We start from the raw sequence: 27570 nt of genomic DNA, 5'->3' as shown, positions 1-27570 counted from the left end.
TAAAATGTGAAATCTTGTTGTGCGATGCTTTCCATTGGTCGCTTGAAAATTCAGATCTTATTAAAAAGTTATCGGTCGCCACCGGACTTGTAAAACTTTAAAGTGGTTTTCGAGCCTTCTTTGTTCCCAATTTGTGAAGCAATGGGGCAAACGAGAAGACAATCCGTAAGGTGATATCCACAATCATGAGATACTCAAAGGCTGGGCACCATGGAAATTTTGAAGGACACACAGGGATTCCAAGAGTTCTGAAACAATCGGCTAATCAGCTTGAATATTGGAGATGTTGGGTGTGGTGGCGATGTAGAGTTAGATAGATAGGTTTCACTTGATTAGCTCCGGGAATTAGCGTGTATTTTTTCTGCTTTTTACAGGCAATTCTCTTCCCTGCTCTCCTCTTCCATCATTGCAGGGCGCGGTTTCATAGATAGGAAAAGGAGGAGGCCAGTCAGCCCATCAAGCCTATTCTGCCATCGCTGATTGACAGCTGGTCTTTACTTCAATCCCATTTATCCGTCTTTGTTTCATATCCATTGATATGCTTGCTTAACAAAAAATTATCAATCCTAGTCTTGAAAGTTTCAATTAAATCTGTGCCCATGGCCTTTGCGGGGAGTGAGTTCTAGGTTCATGTCAGTGACTGTGGGCTTTATATTTGATTTATATCACACAGGAGGGAATTAGTGTCCATACTCTCTTGTGTAGTGCCCCATTTGTATTCCTCATATGTGCATGTCTAGACAACAATTTTAGACATTTTGACTGTGACACTTATTACACCTAAGCCTGATTCTGTTCTCACCCAGTGTCCACAATTCCAGCAGTTATTGGGATTAAGAATAGGAATCCTGGCCAGTCGTGAGCTAGGAATTTTCTTGGAGTCGCTCCTGCTTTGTCGCCATAACTTTGCAGAAGCGCTTTGGAAACCAATTTATATAAAGAAAGAACTGACATTTATAGAGTATCTTTTATGACCAGATCATGTTCCAAGGTGCTTCACAGTTAATGGGATACTTTTTAGTGTAGTCACTATTATAATATAGAAAAACACAGGATTTGGAATAAATATTAATCAGGGCACTAGGGAGAACTCCCCTGCTCTTCTCCTAATAGTGTCGTGGGGTTTTTATGTCCACCTGAGAAACCCTCAGTTTAATGTCATCTGAAGACGGGCTTATACACTTAAACAGGGTTTCCAATGCACATCTGGCAAATTTAGGGTTGTAAACTAGGAGCAGTTCCAGGACATTCACCCCCAGCAAGTTCTTAACATTAACCTGACCTTGATTAGCCAACCCTGTACAGCCAAGCTCTTGAAGCTGGGACCTTTCTGGTCTATATGGTTTCGTATCTCACTGCCTGAACCTCTGGAAAGTACGAGGCAGTAATTATGCAGAAAGTTTCTCAGGAAATTAGACAGATACGCTACAACCTATGGTTAGGTAACTTGGAGTTAGTCTGGGTAAGAAGTAGCCTTGGTGGATCCATTGGCTTCTCTTAAGCCGTGTTTAAATGCCTGTTGAATCTAACTGCAGCACAACGCATTGGAAAACAAGGTCCTCCTCTCTGACATGCAAGTCCAAATGATGGTTATACTTTCCTGTGAGCTTTAGTATAGTTGAAAATGCTCTTCAAGGGTACGGCACAGTTTCAACCCTTAGGAGCATCATTAAAAGCATGTTCTATTTGGACCGACTTCTCATAGTGCCTAACTTTAGGACAGACTGCTGTACCTGGAGAAGGAACTAGGTGTATGTAGATGCAACATGAGATCACATATTCCCCTTCCTCACGGGACAATGAGAATTGGGGCTTCCAGGGATAAATGGACAAAGGGAAAAAAACACTTGCAATTTTTTTCTTTATATATTCATGGGTTGTGGGCATCACTGGTAAGGTCAGTATTTGTTCCCCATCCTTAATTGCCCTTGAACTGGCTTGCTAGGCTGTTTCAGAGGGCAATTCAGAGTCAACCACACTGTTGTGGGTCTGGAGTCACATGAAGGCCAGATCAGGTAAGGATGGCAGATTTCCTTTCCTAAAGGACATTAGTGAACCAGATGGGTTTTTATGACAATCAATGATAGCCTCATAGTCACCATTACTGAGACTAGCTTTCAATTCCAGATTTATTAATTGAACTTAAATTCCACCAGCTGCCATAGTGAGATTTGAGCACACATCCCCAGAGCATTAGGCTGGGCCTCTGGATTAACTAGTCCAGTCACAGTACCACTACACCATCATCTCCCCTAAATTATTTAGTGCCTTTCAAGTACTCAAGATGCCCCAAAGCGCTTTACAGCCAACAAATATTTTAGAAGTGTAGTCACTGTTGTAATATAGGAAAAAGTGGCAGCTGATTTGCATACAGCCTGCTCCCATAAACTACAAGGTAAATGTACAGATTATCTGTTTTGATGGTAGTTCTTACAGGAAATAAATTGGCCAGCACCCAGGCGAATTCACCTGCCCTCCTTCAAATAGTGTCAAAGGATGTTTTATAGGCACCTGCATTGGTCCAACAATTCATCTAAAAAAAGGCACCTTCGGCAATGCAGCATTCCCTCAGTCCTGTATTGAATCAACAGCCTGTATTATTTGATCCTTTTGTCTGTGACATCTTTTGATTATCTGCTCCTATCACTGCTTGCTTGTCCCTACAACCACCGCCCCCCTCAACTTCTCTCCCACCACCCCCCCCTCCCAACCTTAAACCAGCTTATATTTCACCCCTCTCCTAACTATACTCAGTTCTGCTGAAGGGTCATGAGGACTCGAAACGTCAACTCTTTTCTTCTCCGCCGATGCTGCCAGACCTGCTGAGTTTTTCCAGGTAATTCTGTTTTTGTTTTGGATTTCCAGCATCCGCAGTAGTTTTTTGTTTTTAAGCCTGTATTATATGCTTACAGCTCTGGATTGAGATTTCAACTGCAACCTGCTTAACTCAGAGGTAAGAGGGTGACTATGAGCGAGTGCTGACAGCTGAAGACTGTTTATGAAGCCAAGTAGTTCCCTCCATAAACAGAGACTATGGTTCAGATTCAATCATGAAACTGCACAGTCCTCTCACCACTAGCCTAAGATGGGATGTCACCCCAGATAAAACTGAATTGAATGGGATCTTCCACATAAGATTGATAAGAATCACATATTCTACTTTAATCTGACAGGAATCACATGCTCATTCACTGATAGGAAACATTGAGACATAGAAAATAGGAGCAGGAGTAGGTCATTCAGCCCTTCAAGCCTGCTCTGCCATTCAATATGATCATGGCTGATCCTCTATCTCAACGGCATACTCCCGCACTCTCCCCATACCCCTGGACGCCAGCCAGAGGAAACATCACCCCTGCATCCAGTCTGCCCAGCCCTGTCAGAATTTTATACATTTCAATGAGATCACCTCTCATTCTTCTAAACTCCAGTGAATATAGGCCTAGTCAACCCAATCTCTCCCTATATGACAATCCTGCCATCCTGGGAAACAGTCTGATGAACCTTCGCTGCACTCCCTCGATGGCTAGCCTCCTTTGGTCTCCATGCCTTTCTTAGGTAAGGAGATCAAAACGGCACACACTACTCCAGGTGTGGTCTCACCAAGGCCCTGTAGAGCTGCAGTAAGACACCATTGGACTTGCACTCAAATCGTCTTGCAATGAAGGCCAACATACTATTTCCCATCCTAGTTGCTTGCTGCACCTGCATGCTTGCAGGTAGCTTACAAAGGGGCCAGGTCCCTTTGAACATGAACATTTCTCAATCTATCACCATATAAATAATACTCTGCCATTCGGTTTTTCCTACCGAAGTGGATAACTTCACAATTATCCATGTTATACTTCATCTGCCATGTATTTGCCCACTCATTCATCATGTCTAAATCATCTTGAAGCCTCTTTACATCATTCTCAGTACTCACATTCCCACCTAGTTTTCTGTCATCAGCAAACTGGGAAATATTACATTTGGTTCTCTCATCCAAATCATTGATATATATTGTGAATAGCTGGGGCCCAAGCACTGATCCCTGCTGTAAATTACTAGTCACCTCATGCCATTTCAAAAAAGACCCATTTATTTCTACTCTCTGTTTCCTGTCTGTTAACTAATTCTCGATCCATGCCAATATATTACCCCCAAACCCATGTGCTTTAAATTTGCACACTAACCTCTTTTGTGGGAATTTATCAAAAGCTTTCTGAAAATCCAAATACACCACATCCACTGGCTCTCCCTTATCTATCCTGATAGTTACATCCTCAAACAACTCCAATAGGCTTGTCAAACATGATTTCCCTTCCATAAATCCATGTTGACTTTGTTTAACCCCATTGATATCCTAAGTGTCCTGCTATCACATCTTTTACAATAGGCTGTAGCATGTTCCCTACTACTAATCACTCTGTAATTCCCTGTTTTCTCCCTCCCTCCTTTTTTAAATAGTGGGGTTACATTTGCCACCTTCCACTCTGCTGGGACTGTTCCAGAATCTATAGAATTTTGGAAGATGACAGCCAACGTTTCCACTATTTCCATAGCTACTTCCATTAGTATCCTGAAGCATAGATTATCTGGCCCTGGGGATTTATAGGCTTTCAGTCCCATTAATTTCTCCAGTACTATTTTTTTTACGAATACTAATTTCCTTCAATTCCCCCTGCTCATTAGACCCTTGGTTCCCTACCATTTCTGGGAAGTTATTTGTGTCTTCTTCTGTGAGGACAGAACTAAAGTAGTTGTTTAATTGCTCTGCCATTTCTTTGTTCTCTATTATAAATTCTCCCATTTTGGACTGCATTTGTCTTCACTAATCTTTTTTTTAACATACTTATAGAAGGTTTTACAGTCTGCTTTTATGTTCCTTGCAAGTTTACTCTATTTTTCCCCTCTTAATCAATTTCTTGGAATTGGATAGCCACTAAATAGAATTTTAAAATTGCACATACATTTCTCAAATTCACTGCTATTTGCTCCACAATCATATGCCTGTTAGAAAACTTGCTTAAGGCTGGACAGATGAAGCATGATAGATATCTTGCTTTCCTATATCGTGCTGTTATTGCCTTATTAAAGGGACAGACACATTCAAGATCTCCATGGCTTCAGTAGCAAAGAGCCCAGCTGGATCCAATTGCTGTGTCTTGCTTAATTTCCTGAATTAACTGAAGCAAAGCCACGGTTTTACATCCTACCCCATGCCAAAAGAATTTTTGTTCTTGATCAGATGAATCCTTTGCCTGTATCCTAACTCACGCCAAGACACACTCATCCATTTTCTCTGCGCTCCCTGAATTACATCGCCACCTTGTCCACTAACGATTTTAAAATTCTTGTCCTTGTTTTCAACCCCCCTCCATGGTCTCATCCCTCCCTATCGCTGTAACCTCCTACAGCATTCCAAACTCTCTGCACTCCCCTAATCCTGGCCTCTTTATTATCCCCCATTTTAATTGCACTGCCTTCGGCGACCATGCCTTCGGCTGGCCTAGGCCCTAAGCTCTGGAATTCCTTCTGTCCAGCTCTCTAGCTCTCTCTCCTCCTTTAAGAAACCTTTCTCTTTGACCAAGCTTTTAGGCACTTGTCCTAACATTCCCTTCTTTGGCTCAGTGTAAGAAGCTATTCAGGACGTTTTATTAAGTTAAAGTTGTTGATTTAGATTCAAAGTTGCTTTGATTTCCCTTCGGTGGGTAGTATAGATTGGAGAAGACATACAATGACATTTCATCTTTGTGTGAATACAAATTTTTGATCACTATATGAACTTGCCCCCTCCCATCCTACCTATAACTTCTATCACTTGCTGGAGTTGGTATGACTGGGTTTGAACAGCAAGGGGAGCTCCTGTCTAATTTAAGACGCTGCTTTTGGGCAGGGGAAGGTGGGAGATATCAGGGAATCTCAGGAAAGCTGAGTGGTGGGGGGTCAGTGATCCTGGCTGTGGACAGGGGTGGGCTTGTGTTGCTGTTGTTGCTGCTGCTGCTGTTGCTGCTGCCTCTGCCTGACTTGCCCTCTGATTACTTGAAAGGTGGACGCATAAGAGACCCAGTCTGCACAGCTTGCCAAGGACCTGCCCCCGGTGCCAGAGGGGGAAAAGAAGGAAACATTTTTTCAGCACCCAGCCGCTGGGAAAGAGGGGCAGCGTCGCTCCTTCCAAACCCGACAGGTATGTAAACAAGAGGGGTTTGCAAACTTTGCTCCGCAGGTGAACTGTTCGTTGTATCTGCACCGATATTGGCCGCCAGCATCCCGGAGCCACAATGAACTAGTGGAGATGCAACTGCAGATATAAAACGGCAGGTTCTCGGCTGAGAAACACGCCCTGTGTCTTTTTGCTTCGATCTTTTTTCATCCCTTTTTTTGAGATTTTTCTTGTTGCACTTTTTTTTATTTGCGGTTAGCTTTGTACACACGGTTCCTTTTCATTGTTCTTGAAATCATTGCACTGCTTCCTTCCAAATGCACCGATTTGCAAAAGTCGTAATCTACGGTTTGCATAAGGGACCCGAGCTGAGAATGATCATTATCGTGATTATTTTGGAGTAAGACACTAGGCGTGGACCCCCAAGTATTTTGCCTCACAATAATTCAGTGCCGCAAGACCTTGTGGAGATTTACTGTCAGATTCCATTAGGGACAAATCTCAAATTCTGTAGTCAGTGCTAAACCAAGGCAACAACACACATCACACAATGAAATCACATATATTAGGGAGATGCCAAGGGTGGTCGAGCAAAAGAAAACATGTGTGATGAACATGCAGGGACCTGTGTGCAATACAGATCAAACCAGGAGTGGCAGTTAGACTATACATTTATATATCATGAAAAGGGGATGAGCTCTCAGTTAACTCATGCTGTGAATTATTTAAATTAGGAGTAAGTCTTAGAATCATAGAATGTTTCCAGCACAGAAGGAAGCCATTTGGCCTGTTGTGTCAGTATTGGCTCTCTGTGAGAGCGATTCAGCTTGCTCCTCTTGCCTTGCCCGCCTTTTCCCCAGAGTGTAGTAATTATGGTTTTGTTAAATGTTGGACTGTACCTTAAAGAATAGCCCTGTGATGTAAGATCGCGTGATCTGTGTAAACCAGTTGGTTAGCAGCGCAGGCTACCTCCACAGTCAGTGTAGAGATAGAGATGGAGTTGAAAGCATATGTTAGTTGCTGCTGGCTGTATTGTAAGTAAACCTCATGTTTCCACTTAGAAAGTTGTCTGCAGATCAACTCTATTACAAATAGGCGACAAGACCACACTACAACAAACTGACGAAGAGGATAAATCTGGATAAATCAAGATAAATTGGAATCGGTACTGTACCTTGCCCAGTGATTGTGAGTATCAACGTCCATTTAAAATAACAGAAGATATGCTCACCAAAAATGCCACAATTTGGTAGAATCGATCCCTTTGAGCCAGCCACAGATGATTGGCTTCAGTATATAGAACGCCTCGCATTCTTCTTTCAAGCAAATGAAATCATGGGGGAAGAGAAGAGGCGAGCGATCCTCTTGAGTACTTGTGGGAGCAAAATCTACAGTTTGATTCGAAGTTTGATGGCACCCAGTGCCTCAGGAATTTTGCAGAATTGGTGGACCTTATGAAGGGAGATTTTTCAACCCCAGCCCTCAGTCATGCTACAGAGGTTGCGGTTCAATTCGTGAAATAGATCCCCGGGTGAGACAATTGCTAGCTACGTGGTGAATTTGAAACAACTAATGGAACATTGCGAGTTCTGTGAGACTCAGAACGACATGCTCAGAGATCGTTTAATGTGTGGTGTGAAAGAAGACACTATTCAGAGAAGATTACTGGCTGAAAGTGAATCTGGATTTTAAGAAGGGGTTAGGAATAGCGCTGGCCATGGAAAGCACTGTAAGAGATTCACAAGCAACACAAGGGGCGCAAAATAGTGCAGTACTCCAAATCGGGCGGGAACAGTCAGCCAAAAGTGGCGCGTGCAAGCAAGACTCCACCGCCAAGCAGGAAACAGCCCCCATTAACCGAAAAATAAGAAGAAATAATTTAGCAGCTTAAATCGAAGAACAACTTTAATTGATGTGGAAACAATCGGTCTTTTAGCGAATGGCAGTTTAAAAAAGTAGAATGGTGCTTTTGTCACACAAGTGGACCTATAATGGGATAACGCAAAGAGAGATTTAAACAGGCTTCCAAACAACCGAAGAAGCCCAATGAAACCTACTGTGTGGAAGAGCCTGAAACAACAAATTCTGACATTTATTCATTGTTTAACATGAAAGTTGGGAAGACAGAGCCAATATTTGTTACAAGTAAATGGTAAACCAGTAAAAATGGAAGTAGACACGGGAGCTTCCACTAGTAATTGGAGAACATACTTTCAGATATTTAAATAATGGTGAACATCAATTCAATTTGGAACAAACACCTGCCAAGCTGAAAATGTAAACAAGCGAAGAAATCCAAGTAAAAAGGTATCAGCAGAGTAACTATCCATCATAGAAACTAATCAGCACGGCTACCAGTGATGGTGGTAGTAGGTGAAGGGCCATGCTTCCTTGGGCGAGATTGGCTAAAGGAGATTAAATTAAACTGGTCCAAAATCTTCCCGTTGAGGGCAGGTGGGCTACCAGAGCTGCTTAAAAAGTACGCCTTTGTCTTCAAGGACGAACGGGGAAAAATCCAAGGCCTACAGACCAAGATTTACTTGGATCCAGAAGCAAGGCTGGTGCCATACGCCCTGAGAGAGAAGGTTGATGCTGTGCTGAACTGGCTAGAGAGGTTGGGTGTCATAGAAGCGGTTCAGTTCTCAGAATGGGCAGCACCTATAGTCCCTGTCCTTAAAAACCAGACCAAAGTGTCCGAATTTGTGGGGACTATAAACTAATGGTCAACAGAGCAGCCAAACTGGACAGATACCCCATTCCAAAAACCGAAGACCTATATGCCAAGTTAGCAGGAGGGACAACATATACAAAGCTTGACACGAGTCACGCCTATCAGCAGTTAGTGTTGGATGACGTCTCCCAGGAACTCATCACAATTAATACCCACAAAGGGTTATACCAATATACACTCTTGCCTTTCGGTGTTTCCTCAGCCTGTACCATCTTTCAGAGAACAATGGAAAGCTTACTGCAGGGACTACCCCAGGTTGCAGCCTACTTAGACAATGTGCTGATAACTGGATCCACTGAAAAGGAACATTTGGCTAACCTAGAGAAAGTCCTAAAACGCTTTTTACAAGCAGGGGTGCGACTGAAAAAGGAAAAGTGCACTTTTCAAGCAAAGGAAGTAATCTGTTTGGGCCACCGGGTAGATTCTCAGGTGTTACACCCGGTTGAAGCGAAGGTTAATGGAATAAGAGAGGCACCTGCACCCAAGAACACCTCTGAACTTAAATCATTTTTAGGAATGATAAATTAATATGAGCATTTTTTACCTAATTTATCTACAGTTCTGGCCCCTCTGCATTCACGGCTAAGAAAGAACCAACATTGGCCTTGGGAGGCACCCCAAAAAGAAGCTTTCGTGAAAGTGAAACAGCTGTTACACTCATCCAATTTGTTAGTGCGTTATGACCAGGCGAAAGACTTGGTGCTAACATGCGATGCGTCCCCCTATGGAGTGGGAGCAGTACTACCTCAGAACAGACGAAGGCACAGAGCGGCCAATAGGCTATGTATCCAGGACACTTACAACAGCTGAAAAAGGATGTTCTCTGATTGAAAAGGAAGATCTGTCGATCATTTTTGTTGTAAAAAAATTTCACCAATACGTTCACAGTCGGCATTTCATGATTGTATCAGACCACAAACCACTCTTGGGTTTGTTTAGTGAGGAAAAGGCTATACCACCCATAGCCTCAGCAAGAACACAACGATGGGCCCTAATTTTGGCAGCTTATGATTACACCTTTGTGCATAGGCCTGGCATTCACATCGCAAATGCCAATGCCCTGAGTTGCCTGCCCTTACAAGAGAATGACAACCACGTCCCAGTTCCACAGGAACTGGTTTTACTGTTGAATTTTCTGGATTCCTCGCCAGTACGTGCCAGACAGCTCCTAGACTTTAAGAGCCGGGACGCAGTCCTATCTTGAGTGCGAGACCAACCGATACATGATTGGTCTCAGGAGCCAGTCTCCAATGAAATGAAACCGGCCTTCAACCAAAGACACGAGACGAGCAGTCAAGATAGCATTCTATTGTGGGGTGCACGGGTAATAGTTCCTCCAAAGGGAAAGGAGCTACTTTTAGTCGAGCTACACAGGGATCTACTGAATGAAGACCATAGCGCGCAGCTACCTATAGTGGTCAAGGATGGATGGTGATATTGAAAATGTGGTAAAGCACTGTGTGCAATGTCAGCAGCTGCAAAAGTTGCCAGTGGCAGCTCCATTGCACCCATGGGAGTGGCCTGGTAGACCCTGGGTGCGGTTACACATCAACTACATTGGACCCTTCCTTGGAACCGTGTTTCTACTGATCATAAATGCTCATTCCAAGTGGTTAGATGTTTATGAGGTGAAGTCACCAATGTTGGGTGCCACAATAGAGAAACTACAGCAGAGCCTCGCTATCCACGGACTACCAGAAGCAGTCGTATCCGACTACTGTATTCGCGAATGCCGAGTTCCAATGATTTATCAGCCTCAATGGTACTACCCATGTGAAGACTGTGCCACATCATCCGTTATCAAATGGACTGGCGGAAAGGGTAGTTCAATCTTTTAAGGTGGGCATGAAGAAGTTAACAGGTGGTTCGTTGGAGACTAAGTTTACACGCTTTCCTTTCCACTACAGAACGACCTCCCCAAGCGAAGACAGGAGCAACAGCTGCAGAATTGTTGATGAGGCACTGTTTTAGGACAAGACTGAGCCTAATATTTCCAAATTTGAAGGAGAAGGTGGAGAAAAGTCAAGGAAGCCAAAAAGCTGCGCATGACTTGCATAACCCTGAGAGATAATTTGCTGTTGGAGAAGTTGGTGAAGAATTTTGGTGGAGGAATGAAGTGGTTACCGGGTAAAGTAAGTTCAGTGATCGGACCATTATCATACCGCATGGAAGTGGAAGGCCGGATCACCCGTGAGCATGTGGACCATGTAAGAAAAAGAGAGATACCACAACAAGATATAGTTCCACCTGTAACCATTACTGAACCAGTGTTTCCTGTTGAAGATGCTCAACCAAGGACTGACATGTCTGATGTCTCCATCAGATTGAAAGACACTGATCTGCAAGTGCCCACAGAGGTACCTGATGTTCATGCAGTTCCAGAGAATATGGTCCCTGAAAAAAGAATCTGAATTTGTGGAGCTGCGACATTCCACACGAATCAGGAAACCACCTGAAAGACTGAACTTGTAAATTTCATGACCTGTGTAAATATTATAGTGTCATGAGATAAATACACTTGTAAATAGAATACATACAGCAAAATCAAGGGGGAGGATTGTAGTAATTATGGTTTTGTTAAATGTTGGACTGCACCTTTAAGAATAGTCCTGTGATGTAAGATCGCATGACCTGTGTAAACCAATGTGTTAGGAGCGCGGGCTGCCTCCACAGTCAGTGTAGAGATAGAGGTGGAGTTGAAAGCATGCTTGTAGTTGCTGCTGGCTGTATTGTAAATAAACCTAATGTTTCCACTTACTGCGTAAATAAGTTTTTCCTCATGTTGCCCCTTTTTTCTGCCATTTGTAGATCAGTGGGTAGCATGCTCTCCTGATTCAGAATGCTGTGGGTTCAATTCCCACACCAGAGACTTGAGCGCAAAATCTAGATTGGCATTCCAGTGCAGTACTGGGGGAGTGTTGTATAGCCGCAGGTGCCGTCTTTAGGATGAGACATTAAACCGAAGCCCCATCTTCCGGCTCGGGTGGACATAAAAGCTTTCTTGGCATTAGCCAAAGAAGAACAGGGGGGTTTCTCCCCAGTGCCCTGGCCAATATTTATCCCTCAAACAACATCTGAAACAGATTAGCCAGTCATTATCTACATTGGAGCTTGCTGTTTGCAAATTGGCTGCCGTGTTTCCTATGTCACGACAGTGACTACACTTCAAAAGTACTTCATTAGCTGTAAAGCTCTCGGTTATATGCTGAAAAATGCTATAGAAATGCTAATCTTCCTCTTTAATTAAAAGATGTGAACCCTCAGTCGGTTTATGTTATACATTAATTAAAGGTAACATTTCCCCCTTTTTATTTTAAATAGGGTTAGTTTCTTCCTTACCAAACTTTTTGGACTCTTAGGACATTTAGGACACTATCCTTGGCCAAGAGATCAGCTTCACCAGGCTTTGCCAGTGCCTCTTTAAAACCAGCTGCTGAGGGATGGGACCTGGCCTGACCAACGAACCCTTTCTTTGTGGCCCTCACCATGTGGGAAAGCATTTAACTTCTGCTTCATTATAACAACGTCACTGAGATCAGGCAGTCAATGATACATGGGAGCGATGGAAAGTGTTAACTCACATGCCGATAACAGCAGGACTCCCCATCCACTATTTCGCACCTTCTACCCCATTCCATCTTGCCATGTTCTTCCTGTATTATTAAATCCAATAATTATTTCTGTAAACTTTCAATGTCCAGTAACCCACTAAAGCCTTTGCCTTTTGGCAATGATGCTGCAGGTTGTGATGTATCCTTAGCCCTTTTCCCTAGTGATTTCCAAATCTGAGCAGCAAGACTCAGAGCCTGAAGATATCCTGTGGGACCTGTGGGAGGACAGCAGATGAGTATATCGTTTCTAGCACCCTCGCAGAGGTGTTAACCGCTTAAAAAAAAAAATCGATTTAAACCTCCACTGAAGTCAGACAAACCAATATGTGAGTGATTGCAATTTCAGGGTCATAGTGGGGGTTAAATTGGATAACCCCTGAAAATGGGTGTGCAAAGCTGCATTCGTGATGACCTCTTTCCTGTTAAATGTAATGCAGGCAGCACGCATCTCCATACTGCCTGCTCATTATCATGACTGCTGCATGCAGACAGCTCTAACTGCACTGTTCATAGGCTACACGTGTCAGCACCCAAGATGATTACTTGCTAACTACCTAAAGCTAGTCAGCACCTCTTAAGGGGGAAGGAAAGTTGTGGCTCCTGGATGTGCTGACATCATTGGGAATAGTGCTGTGCATCAAGAACAATGGCTGAATTGGGAGAGAACGGGCACCAAGGTTTTCCAGTGCTGTATTGGATATCTTGGCGGAAGAGGTGGGAAAAGAGGAGAGCTGACTTGTATCCACAGGCCCGGGAGACTCTCCAGATACACGGTGAGACGGCAGTGGGAACAGATCACCACGGAGATCAATGCCAGAAGTGCAGATCCCAGGACCTGGATTTAGTGTTGGAAAAAATTTTAAAGACCTCGCGAGTGGTCAAGGTCCGTGAATGCATTTTCAAATACCATGTCCCACAACTGCACCATTAGCCACAGCCCCTGCTTATATCACTGCTTCCCCAGCACCCCTCCCATCACCTACCTACCTATCAATCAGGACTCATACCTGGCTGTCATGGCTTCACCTCACCCTTACATACGTGGCACTGCTGCAGGCCCCACACCCATATTTCACAGCTTGCTCTCACTGCCAGTTATTCAACTAAGGCAGCCACCTCACCCTAATGTATTGCATGACTTCAGTCTCTTTTGCAGGACAACCAGAGGCAGCAGGAACTAACTGCAGGTGAGATTTCTGCCTACATGTCCTAACACCATGGAGATGGTGCAGGCCATTATGGGAAGGGCCATCACTGAGGCTGTGGCCTGATTCCATTGCAGATGATGGAATCCTCATAAGCAACGCTCCTTCTCTAGTCCCTTTTCCCCCTCACTCTCTTCTAACTGGAAGCTGTGGATGGTATAAGCTGGACCTCTTACTCCCCTTTCTCCTCCCACCACAACCTTACTCTTGTGCTTTTTACTTTTCAGATGCCAAGAACTGCAGCCTTGCCAGGCAGCGGACGAAGACCAAATAGGCACTGATGATGAAGACACACTGTCACTTGATTTCACAGTCACTGCCACCAGCTTAGATACTGACACTGCGCATATCTTGGAGGTTAGCATAGAAATGGGATCTGCATGTGGGAGACATGGGCATATGTGCCCTGCTGCCAGGCCAGGTGCCAATCACCAGAGGGTGAGGTCACCCATGAGTTCTGTGGCAGAAGACTCAGATGAGGATTTAAATGGGCCAGGCTGGTGACATAAGATGACTTCAATGCCCATCACCAAGAGTGGCTTGGTAGCACCACTTGTGACTGAGCTGGCCAAGTCCTAAAGGACATGGCTGCTAGACCGGGTCTGCAGCAGGTGGTGAGGAACTAACAAGAGGGAAAAACATACTTGACCTCATCCTCACCAACTTGCCTGCTGCAGATGCTTCTGTCCATGACAGTATCAGTAGAAGTGACCACAGCACAGTCGTTATGGAGACAAAGACCCGCCTTCACAATGAGGATACCCTCTATTGTGTTGTGTGGCACTACCACCGTGCTAAATGAGATAGATTTCAAACAGATCTAGCAACTCAAGACTGGTCATCCAAGAGGCACTGTGGACCATCAGCAGCAGCAGTAGAATTGTACTCGAACACAATCTGTAACCTCATGGCTTGGCATATCCCCCACTTTACCATTACTATCAAGCCAAGGGATCAACCTTGGTTCAAGAGTGCAGGAGAGCATGCCAGGAGCAGCACCAGGCATACCTTAAAATGAGGTGTCAACCTGGTGAAGCTGCAACGCAGGACCACTTGCGTGCCAAACAGCATAAGCAGCAAGTCATAGACAGAGCGAAGCGATTCCACAGCCAATGGATCAGATCTAAGCTCTGCAGTCCTAACACATCCAGTTATGAATGGTGGTGGACAATTAAACAACTCACTGGAGAAGGAGGCTCCACAAATTTCCCCATCCTCAATGATGGAGGAGCCCAGCACATCAGTGCTACAGATAAGGCTGAAGCATTTGCTACAATCTTCAGCCAGAAGTGCTGAGTGGATGATCCATCTTGGCCTCCTCTGGAGGTCCCCAGCATCACAGATGCCAGTCTTCAGCCAATTTGATTCACTCCACATGATATCAAGAGATGGCAGAAGGCACTGAATACTGCAAAGGGCCGTGACAATATTCTGGCAATAGTACTGAAGACTTGTGCTTCAGAACTTGCCGCACCCCTAGCCAAGCTGTTTCAGTACAGCTACAACACTGGCATCTACCCGGCAATGTGGAAAATTGCCCAGGTATGTCCTTTACACAAAAAGCAGGACAAATCCAACCCGGCCAATTATCGTCCCATCAGTCTACTCTCGATCATCAGTAAAGTGACGGATGGGGTCATTAACAGTGCTATCAAGCAGTTACCTGCAGTGAGCAATAACCTGCTCACTGATGCCCAGTTTGGGTTCCGCCAGGGCCACTCAGCTCCTGACCTTGTAACAGCCTTGGTTCAAACATGGACAAAAGAGCTGAGCTCCCAAGGTGAGGTGAGAGACCCTTGACATCAAGGCCGCATTTGACTGAGTGTGACATCAAGGAGCCCTCGCAAAACTGGAGTCAAGGGGAATCAGGAGGAAATCTCTCTGCTGGTTGGAGTCATACCTAGCACAAAGGAAGATGGTTGTGGTTGTCGGAGGTCAATCATCTCAGCTCCAGGAGATCACTGCATGAATTCCCCAGGGCAGTGTCCTCATCCCAGCCATCCTCCGCTGTTTCATCAATGACCTTCCATCATAAGGTCACAGGTGGGGATGATTGCACAATGTTCAACGCCATTCGTGACTCCTCAGATACTGAAGCAGTCCATGTCCAGATGCAGCAAGACCTGGACAAGATCCAGGGTTGACAAGTGGCAAGTAACATTTGCGCCACACAAGTGTCAGGCAATGACTATCTCCAACAAAAGAGAATCCAACCATTGTCCTTTGATGTCCAATGGTACTAACATCACTGAATCCCCCACTATCAACATCCTGGGGGTTACCATTGACTAGAAACTGAACTGGACTAGCCATATAAATACTGTGGCTACAAGAGCAGGTCAGAGGCTAGGAATCCTGCAGCGAGTAACTCACCTCCTGACTCCTCAAAGCCTGTCCACCATCGACAAGGCACAAGTCAGGAGTGTGATGGAATACTCCCCAATTGCCTGGATGAGTGCAGCTCCCACAACACTCAAGAAGCTGGACACCATACAGGACAAAGCAACCCGCTTGATTGGCACCACATCCACAAACATTCACTCCCTCCATCACCGACACACAGTGGCAGCAGTGTGTGTGCCATCTACAAGATGTACTGCAGGAATTCACCAAGGCTCCTTCGACAGCACCTTCCAAACCCATGACGACTACCATCTAGAAGGACAAGGGCAGCAGATAGATGGGAACACCGCCACCTGGAAGTTCGCCTCCAAGCCACTCAACATCCTGACTTGGAAATATATTGCCGTTCCTTCGCTGTCGCTGGGTCAAAATCCTGAAACTCCCGCCCTAACAGCACTGTGGGTGTACCTACACCACATGGTCTGCAGTGGCTCAAGAAGGCAGCTTACCGCCACCTTCTCAAAAGCAGCTAGGGATTGACAATAAATAATGGCCCAGCCAGCGAAGCCCACATACCCTGAGTGAATTTTTTAAAAGGGATGTACACAATAAATACTTATTGTGTTTGGAATTCTGCCAGGAAGCTTGTGTTAAGTGTTAAGGAGCATGGAGGAGTCCAGCACCAACTTGGCTTTGAGGGCTTTGCTCAGAACCTGGTGTGCATCCTTTCTAGTGTGGAAATTGTGGTCAATTCCATTAGCACATGTGGACTCAACCAAAATGCAACTTCTGAGGATCAATGTCTCCACTTCCATTTCAACACTAGTCGCAGCCACCCTCCGTCTGAGCGCAGACTTCTGTTGTTTAAGCTCAAACTGTTGCCATCACGGCTGTGGATTAGGGGGCAAAGGAGCTCACAGGGTATCCCAGCAGCCCAGCAATCTGTCCTCCAACAGATGATCATGAGGTGCTGTCCTGAGACAGTGTCAGTAACTCTATGGGACACACACCTGCTGTCCCCTCTCAGGATGACAGCATTTGTGATCCCACCCCACCACTCCCATCAGCCCTTGCCAGCTAGCCAGCCAGAGCAGACTGCTGCCAGTCATGGTGCCAGAGATGATGCAGGCTGGAGCCTGGCATTCTATGCCCAGAGCCACTCCATGTCAGCCTCTGAGGCCATCTTCAGTCTCCTCCACTAAAAAGTCAGCAACCTTCCACCAAATATGCTGCAGCCATTTCGGTAGCACTGTGTAGAAACACAAGGGCAGGCAAAGGCTCATGGAAGACAGCCACCAAGGGAATGTATAAAGTTGATTAATTTTGTTTTGTATGCAATGTGGCACAACTTACTTTATAAATTTGGTCTGGAATGTGTATTAGCTTTTATTTTTCCAATGTGGCCAACAGTGACAGAGAGAAGGTGGGGCTTTTGGTGAATGGGGGTTGAGGTTGAGGTTACTGGTATCTGGTCCTGGAAGAGTTAATTCTTCATGTAGAGCCTGGGGGGGCAAAGGGGCCGTTTGCCGCCTTCTTTCCTCTTCCTCCTCTTATGTACCCTCCTCTTCCTCCCCTCCTCCCCCTTCTCCTAGCAGCTTGTCGTGCTCCATATGGCCTCTGCTTTTTCTCCCACTCATGTTGTAGGAGCAGGGGAATGTCTACTGGTGCATCTGTATCTGGGAGCAGCTGGATTGTGCAGAAGCCTTGAAGTCGGAAAATTGTACTTCAGCAGCTGCCACACGACTCTCTGTAGACTTTTGAAACTTGAAACAACAATGGAAAGTGCCAAAAACACGTGGAAACCTAGCAACAGCCAGAAGAAATCAGCCAGCCGCTAAGCTACAAGTAGTTGATGATCCCTTTAAAAACCCCTGGTGGGGGTCTTTCTTGCTGCTTAACATGAGCTCAGCTCTGTGAGGTTAAGGTAGGGTGTAGGCTGCAGTGTTGAACTCCAAGATGGCAATTCTGGTGTTAAATCAGCATTACACATTGATAATATACTTCTGGCGGACCGTAGCTCTGCACATGCTAACTCCTTTACCAAGCTGGCACCCAGTGCACCTCATGACAGGTGTGCGTGTGTGCGCGTGTGCACATGTGTGTGCACTCGTAGTGCCCAAAAACCAGTTGTTACTGAGTCCAAATTCTCACCCTCCGCAGCCTGTACGTAATTTGCTGTTTTATGGACTCCACACAACAGTCTCTGGTGGAGATGAATAAACACAAGTGAAATCTCAAAGAGAAACCTCTCTGGCTTTCGGGAAGAAATTTCAACCTTCACCATTAATCCAGTTCCTCAACTCACACCAATGAATCCTTATCAGTTCCACACTGAAGCTGATTCATGGCCCGAGGAGTCACTGTGCTCCTTACAGTACTTGATTATTACATAGCATTTACAGCACAGAAGCAGGCTATTCAGCCCAACTGATCTACGTGGGTGTTTATGTTCCACACGAGATTCCTCTCCACTATTTGCATAACCTTCACTTCCTTTTTCCCTTGTGTTTATCTGGCTTCCCATATGATACATCTTAGCAATTCACCTCAACCACTGCTGGTGGTAGCAGGTTCCACATTTTCACCACTTACCAGGGTAAGGAAGTTAAAAATCATTAAAACACAAGAACTACAAATCAGGTAGTACAGTTGAGCACTATCATAGTATAATCTCTGTCTAATCTTGTGTAGTTTTGAGTTAATGTTAATTGCTTCTGTTGACATTTTTTGTGTCCATCCCATACCAAGGCCTCAAATTTTATATTGCATTGAGGTCTTTCCATTCTGCAGCTGGGATGCTTAAACAGCGTTTAAGATGCTTAGAAATGGGAATTAAGGAGGATTTTTTCTAAAATTGGCTTGTGCTTTTTTGGGGTAGCTTGCCCTCAGTATCGGCCTCCTGCCCCCTTGTTCTCCAATGCCCAGTCAGCATATCAGCCCTTTCCTCTGGATGTCATTGCGGTGGCCAAGGACCCCGATATCTCCTTTTTTAAAGGCGGCCAGCAACTCCTTGCAGCACCTTCCAAACCTGCGAGCTGCGGGGCCTAAAATGACAAGGGCAACACATTGAACCACCCCCACCATCCGGTTCCTCTCCCAAGTTACACACCATCCTAACTCGGACATTGCTCCCTACTTAACAGCGCTGTGGGACTGCCTTCACCATATAGACTGCAGTGGTTCAAGAAGAAAAAGCCCATGACCAGCTTCTCAAGGGTGGTGGCAACAACAACAACTTATATTTATATAGCAGCATTTTAAAACAAAGTATGACGCAGCCATATAAGGAGATATTAGGCCAGATGGCCAAAAGCTTGGCCATAGAATTGGGTTTTAAAGGAGTGACTTAAAGGAGGAAAGCAAGGTAGAGAGGCGGAGGGGTGTAGCGAGGGAATTCCACAGCTTGGGGCCTAGACAACTGAAGGGATGTCCACCGGTGTGGAACAATTATAGTTGGGAATGCATAAGAGATCATAATTGGCGGGGGCGGGGTGTGGGGGGGTTTCAGATACCTCAGTTGTAGGGTTGGAGGAGGTTACAGAGACGAGGAGAGGCAAGGTCATGGAGGAATTTGAAAACAGTTTGTGAATTTGAACATTTTAAAGTCAAGATGCTGCTTGACTGGGAGCTGATGTAGGGCACTGAGCACAGGGGTGATCCCAAAGGGGTGATCGGGTAACAGCACTTGGTACAAGTTAAGACACAGGGAGCAGAGTTTTGGATGGCATCAGATTTTTGGAGGGTAGAATGTCACAACTTGCAGAGTAAATATTTTTATCCTAGCCTTCCCCCTGTTTCTTTGGCCAATTAATTAAATTGACCCTCCCAATGTGGAAACAGTTTCACATTATTTATACTATCAAAGTCCTTCATAATTCTGAACACCTCTATTAAATCTCCCCTTAACCTTCTCTGCTCTAAGGAGAACAATTCCAGCTTCTCTCACCTTTCTAGGTAACTAAAGCTCCTCATCATTATGGTAACTCTTCCCTGCACCCTCTACGACCTTAACCACGATTCTAAACTGTGGTGCTCAGAATTGGATCGATCACATCATATTTGGAGAATGATTATGGCGGGAATTTTACGGCCCTGTCATGGTGGGGGCGGGGCCATAAAATGCAGTGAGCCGTTCAAAAGCCCATTGACTTCAGTGGGGCTGTAAAAACTGCCAAATGTTTTGTACAGATGTGCTACACAGTCTTGTCTATTTCCAAAATTACAGTGTATGAGCACTCTTAAAAACTGTACTGTGACATGAATCAGTTTCATTACAGTTGTAGTGTAAGTCCAGATTGAGGGTCCAACCTGACATTGGAGTGTGAGCCCTTTGGCGGAGAGAGCTTTGCTGTGTGTGTAGTGGAGCCAAGGTCCAGATTTACATTGCACATGCCTGGCAGTGCTGTAAGGTGGAGATCACTTTGCACTGAATCTGACCTTGTTCATGTTTGAGAGGGTGTAGAGGAGATTTACCAGAATGATTCCAGGGATGAGGGGCTTTAACTACAAGCTTAGGATGGAGAAGCTGGGGCTGTTCTCCTTAGAATAGAGAAGGCTAGGGGGGATTTAATAGGTGTTCAGCATTTTGAAGGACTTTGATAGATTACGACAGGTTTAGATCAGGTGGACAAAGAAAATGATGTTCCCGTTAGCTGATAGTACAAGGACTACAGACTTAAGGTTTTGGGCAAGAGATACAGAGGGATGGGAAGGGCCTTTGTACACAGCGAGTGGTAATGACCTGGGACTTGCTGCCCACGAAGGTGGTGGAAGCAGAGGTGATCAATGATTTTAAAAGGAAATGGGATGGGAACTTGAGGCAAATGAACTTGCAGGGCTACGGGGATAGAGAGGGGGAATGGGACTGACTGGATTTTTCTACAGAACACTGGCTTGGACTCGAAGTGCCGCATGGTTTCTTTATGTGCTATAATGACGCTATGACACATTAAACTACACATATCGGTACGGTTATCTGATGGGGTCAATGAAATTAAACCCAAAGAAGAGGACTTTGCTGACCCATAATTTTAAAAGAAATGCTCGTTTATCTGTGGCTGGAAGGTAATCTTTGCGAGGCATCTTCTGAGGGTTTGGAAACATGGATCATTTTGATTAGTTGCTTGTCATGTCATATAATTAACGTTCTAATTTGGCTCCTGTTGTAACAAAACAATGAACACTTTAAGGGCAACAACGAAAGTGTTGTGAATGAAGTCTGTGAGAATTACAGCTGCAGCATGTTGAGTGTCTGCTCCTGGATATGTTGCAGCTTTAATTCACACTGTTCTGAGAGCTATTGAGCCAAGCTAAGAGGGGAAAAAAAAATACAGACCGTACGCAGCATAACTCGCAATATTAACTCAGGGCTGGAATCGGCAGTGTGGGAGCCGAAATGGGAGGAAGAGTGCATGGGGGACACGAACATTCGGCCCTTCACTACCACTTGGGACATGAGGCCTGGAAGACCTTAACTCCTGACCCTAATCAACATGCTGGGGAATAATGTCAAATTTAGTCAGATAATAGACTACCAAGTAAAACCGAGCCTGAAAAATTCCAGACTCTGAAATCATAGTTTGATTTGTTTTCACTGTCAGATTTATGTCCCTCTTTCTACATGACCCTGGTCCATTGAATGTTGCAGTGAGTGCCACCTGGCCCAAGATGCACAGTTAGAATAATGATGGTATCTGACATCTTTCTAGGACCATAGTTGATCACAGCTTTCAGTTCAGGTGTGCCTCAGTAGATAGTAACCTTGCCTTTAAGTCAGAACGTTGCGGGTTTAACTTTAGTGCAGTATTGCAGGGGTGCCGCATTGTTGGAGGTACTGATTTTCAGATGAGGCGTTAGGCCAAGGCCTTGCCTGCCCTCCCAGTTGGATGTAAAAGATCACATGGCACTATACCTCAATGAACATTATTAAAAATATAGATTATCTGGTCAGCAGGAAGCTCTTCATCACACAATGAGTGGACTACACATGGAACCACTTGGGACCATGCTGCGTGAAAATTGGCTCCAATTACATCAGGGACCGCACTTCAAAAAAAGTACTTAATTGGCTATAAAGCGCTTTGGGATGTCCTGAGATTGTGAAAGATGCTACATAAATGCATGTCCTTTATCAGTCACAGAATTTTACCTTGTTATGGGAGTGAACATGGGATTCGGTGGGAAGGTTTTGAGATGGGCAGTTTCCCTATTTTATGTGCCCCTCCCTCCATCCCTCCCCCCACCCCCCACACTAAAAACACTCGGTGGGGGCATGTCAAATCCAGCTCCATGTTTCAGGCCTGTGACTTTTCATCAGAAAAGAGAAAGTTTTCTTGGTTTGAAAGCCAAAGGGAGTGGTGATGAGTAAAGTAAAGAAACAAAAGATATGCCCAGGTAAAGTTTGAATGGCAAGATAACAGTTATCTCAATGCATGGGGTGGTCCTTTGAATGTGGAGGCTGGTGGGGTGGAAGGTGGACACAAGAGGAACGCAGTCATGGTTCCTGGAAGTAGGGGAAGGGTTGAGGGCAGCAGTGTGTGAAATAGATCAGACATGGTGGAGGGCCCTGTCCCCCATCCACCACAGTGGTGGGGGAGAGAGGGGTGCAGTCCTTGGTTGGCACATTGGAAGTGCTAGAGTGGAAGATTGCATCCTCTGCCATTCCTGCCACTTCTAGCATGATGCCATCACCAAATACATCTTCCCCTGTCTCCCCTTTTAGTATTAATAAGGGACTATTCCCCCCATGAAACCCTTGTCCACTCTTCAATCACCCCTCACACCCTCTCCCTTCCCTTTCCATGCAAATGCAGGAGATGAAACACCTGCCGATTTACCTCCTTCCTTCTCACCATCCAAGGCTCCAAACACTCTTCCAAGTGAAGTAGTGACTCTCTTGTACTTCTTTCAATTTAGTATACCGTATTTGCTGCTCATGATGTCGTCTCCTATACATTTGGGAGATGAAACGCAGGCTGGACGACTGCAAACATGAGCCGGAGCTCCCTGTTGCTCGCCATTTCAATTCCCCATCTTGTTCCCACTTTGACCTCTCTGTCCTTGACCTGCTGCAGTGAAGCTTAACCCGACCTTTTGACTGGGCACTCTCCAACCTTCTGGCGTCAACATTGACTTCAGCAATTTTGGATCTGCCCCCGCCTTGTTTCAAGACTTTTTATTTTGGTTCAGTTTCCGTTTCTTTCTTAATCCCTGTGCTTTGCATTCGGATGGCTGTTATCCAGCCATTTGCACGTCTAGACACATCGTGTGCTTCTTTATGCATTACCATCCCTTTGGCTTTTGTACCATGAAACCTTTTTGTCACTTAATCTCTCTTGACCTCCACCCTATCGCAGACCTTTCCTTTTGTTCTTCCTTCCCCCTGTCACCTGCTCAAAACCTATTACATTCCTAACTTTCCTCCGTTCTGATTAGAGGTCACTGACCTGAAGCGTTAACTCTGTTCATCCTTTTGGTGATAGCCTTCAATCCACATCCTCTAATTACTGACTCTCTGACCGCTGGTAATAGTTTTTCTCCATTCACCCTTTCAAAACCTCTCATAATTTCGAACAGCTCTCCTCCTGCCTTTCTGAAGAGTGCTCCAGAATGAGTTCGCTAACTATATGGTGCCATCAAAACACTATGAAACCCTTGTGATTGAATTTCATAAGAATTTAAATTTCGCTGAGTCTGTGAATTTAAAGAAATCACTAAAAAAAAATGCAAATTTCAATGAAATGGATTTAAAGAAGCCAGTAAAATATGTAAATTTCAATGAAAATTAATGTCACTTCAAAGCTTGAAACCAATAAATGCACTCAAAAGCATTAAATTGAAACCCACAGATGAAATAATTTTGTAATAACTAGTATCCATTCATAGCTCCATGAGAGACGAGAGCTACAATACACAGGAGAATCTCCTGTCAGTCATTAGAATCTAGAAGAACTTATCCTATAAGCCATTGACTGTAATGTGGCTCCACTAATTAACAAAACACTATGGGGAAGGAAATCCACTTCAGCGCCTGGCAACCTGTGATTTTCTGGCCATTCTTTAATCAAATCGAAATTATGGGCTGGCGACGCTCGAAATTGGAAATCCAAAGAAAAGGGGTCTCTAATCGAAATATGTTTTATGATTCAAGATTTTGAAAAAGAAAAAATTGCCTGTGTTCTAAATTAAACTTCCACTGGATATGTTTAAATTGCTACAGTCACAATTGTGTCACAATTCAGCAGAACTACAAAACCAATTAGATTTAGAACCTTTGCACATACTTGGTGCTTTGCTACTGGTTGTTGTTGCCTGGGGCATGGCCTTTAGGTCTAAGCAATGAAAATTAGCGCACATACATTTCACTGGAAGAGGTTCATTAAACTTGATAACTGCAATTAAATTTCCTACATCACAGCAGTGACTAAACTTCAAAAGTAACTCAATGGCTGGAAAGAGAACTGATGCATCTTAAGGTCACAAAAAGCCCAATGCAAACGCAGTTATTTTCTTTGTTTTTTTCCCCCTTCCTTTCTTTTATGACCAGGGACATTAGAGTATTGGACGAATGTTCCCAGTTGCATGAGATGACCATCTTCGTAGTTTGATGAGCTTTTAGCTTCAGTTAAGTACAGGTAAGTACAGGGATTTTTATACAAACAACTTGGATAATAAATAACAAGGAAAGATATTTAAGTAAAGCAGCAAAAAAAGAAATGCCAAATAAAGACAGGAAATTTTGGAAACACTCAGCAGGTCAGACAGCATCAGTGGAGAGAGAAGCAAAGTTTAATGTTTCATGTTGATGGTCTTTCATCCACACTTTTTTGCTTTTGTAACAAAAATGTTAAACTAGGTTTACATTTTTATCCGCTGTTCCTCAACATCCAGCCCAATAATTAAAGTAATCCAAATAGCTGACACATATATTTCCAAAACATGCTTAGAATTTATGCCGCATCGTATTTTATTGCAGTTATTCTGACTGATTTAAATCTCTCCTTTGGCAGTTAAATTTGAATCTCTCAGAAGTGCTGTCAGTGTGAATTAGCCAAACTCGAGACTATTATTGTGGCTCAGCTGAAATGTGTCTTGAAGCTCGGTTTACCAGTCCTGTACTGTGATGTAAATGTCCTACATTGGCAGTTACATGTATTGTGTATTGGAAATGGGCGCATTAGAATCTTAAAGTAGTCTCACCTTAGTAAGGCTAGTCAGTTAAGACTAATGAACAATATTTAGGGCCAGTGACCTGTCGCAGCAATTGGTTGGTTATCCTTCAGCAAGCGCCAAAATACTGAGGATGCTGGAAATCCGAAATAAAAACAGAAAATGTTGGAAATATTCTGCGGCTAGAGGAACAGAATTAACATTGCAGGATGGTGACCTATCATCGATGGGGAGATGTTAGAGGCTAACCAGAGAACAGGTGGGGAGGAACAAAAAGAAAGGTCTGTGATAGGCTGGAGTGCAGGAATGATTCTGGGACAAAAGGGAGATGGGGTGGTAATGGGATAAGTGAAGAAACAAGAGATGTGTCTAGAGGAGGTATAAATGGTAGTAGGATCACAGAGGGAAAGGGAGGCTTGGAAAAGCTGGCAAAGAGGAGAGAACTGTTCCTTCAGATCTACTTAGAAACTGGAATTTTCTCTGCCCTTGGACTTTTTGATGATTTTTTTCCCACATTGCACTATGGGAGGTGTAAAAATGTAGGATTTGTTGCAGGATTTCAGCACTTTCCTTCACAGTATTAAACAATAAGTTGCAATGTGGAAAAAGTGAATAATGAATTAAACTGAGAATTCAAATTCTGACAGCTCCTTTCACAGTTGCTATTTTCTTCCATTCACATTTCAGCTCCTCCGATCTCCCCATGTACTATCTCTTTCTGGCATACATCGAACCCAGTTGCCCTCGTGGCCTAGGATGAAGGGTATCTTTAGGCTAATTGATCACGAGAGCCATACAGATAACCCTGATCCTGATTCACGTTCCATTTGGAATCATTAAGTAACAATGCTGGGCAGGAGCATTGGCTGATAACCCGCATTAGAGCGATAAGGCCAATTGTGATGTCCTGACTCCGGCCCTGACTGACATTAGCAAACTGACCAATTCACACCATATTCTACAGGGTAGTTCCTGAATGAGCTACAGTTTCTAATCTTCCCATGATAATGGTTGTGGTGAGTGTGGGATAGGAGTGATTAGCTTGAAAGCAATTGACCTCAATGTGCCTGGAAATGGAAAGATTTAGTGAATTCTCATCAAGTTTCCCATCTTTTGATTGCTTCCATCATAAGGTCAGAAGTGAGGACGTTTGCTGATGATTACCCCAAGTTCAGCACCATTCACAACTCCTCAGACACTGAAGCAGTCTATGTCCAAATGAAGCAAGACCTGGACAATATACAGGCTTGGGCTGACAATGGCAAGTAACATTTATGCCACAAAAGTGCCAAGCAATGACCATCTCCAACAAAAGAGAATCCAACATTGCAATGAATAAACATTCCTACAGCCCCAGTTGGGCGCTTTTGTGGCTTCGCTTGCTGCATGTGGAGGTAACGAACTCCATGGAGACGGCCTCCTTATGACAGGCTGACCGGGGTGGGTGGGGAGGTTTGTGCCATTGGAGCCAGAGGCCCTATTCTCCAAACAGGAACCCCTGGGCAGGAAAGGACATAGCCAAAGCCTAAGTAATTCAGCTGGATGAATTTCCCCTCCACTCTGAGGGGCGTAATGGGCTTGTGCTCTCATTATGTTTATTTCCACCCCTGCTGCTAGGGGCACCTCCATGTTGAGGAACCCTCGCAGTCGCCAACTTGCCTTAGCAGCACCCACCTCTCCCAAGGCTTCAAATTGAGGCAATTCGGTAATTCTGTCCCACAAGAGATGCCGTACAATCAGAAGCTGAGAGATTTCAATTGCAGGCTGCGCCACCAGGGAAGTGGTGGCAGCCGCTGGTAATGCACCCACCTGAGGCCAAGGATTGCCAAGGGAGTGAGGGTGGGATGGTGATCACGGGGTGGGGTTGCGGGAGGGGTGGTCAGCAGCAAGGGCAGGGGCATGACTCTCAACGGGCCCCTCCCCCCATTCCCGATGCCAGATCCCTCAACCAGGCACTGAATGCCTTTGAAAGAGTGATCCTCAAACATGGTAGCCCACAAGCTACCCCGACAGGGTTTGTATTTCAGGTGTCCCACCTGATAACTGCCTCGACCACTTATAGGCGACCGTTACTTGGCCACTTAAGGCCTCAGTTGGTGGCGAGGTGGGAAGGGTGTCCACGTGCCTTCGTACTCATCATCCATATTCGTCCACGACCCTCCCTGCCCCAGATGTTATGGAGCAGAGGCAGGAAGGTGGCAATGTCCCCAAGGGTGGCGGCGCCCTGCTGCCCAATTAAATGCCTCCTGACCCCAAACCTACCATTGGGGAGGGCATTAAATTCCACCCCATGTCAAGAGTTAGAAGTTATTGTACATTAAGGGCTGTCACAAGTGTGTTTGGGAAGCAGGTAAATCATAACCTATC

The sequence above is a fragment of the Cetorhinus maximus genome, chromosome 26, assembly GCF_964194155.1.
Source record: "Cetorhinus maximus chromosome 26, sCetMax3.hap1.1, whole genome shotgun sequence".
NCBI lineage: Eukaryota > Metazoa > Chordata > Chondrichthyes > Lamniformes > Cetorhinidae > Cetorhinus > Cetorhinus maximus.
Note: the sequence above shows the minus strand (reverse complement) of the source record.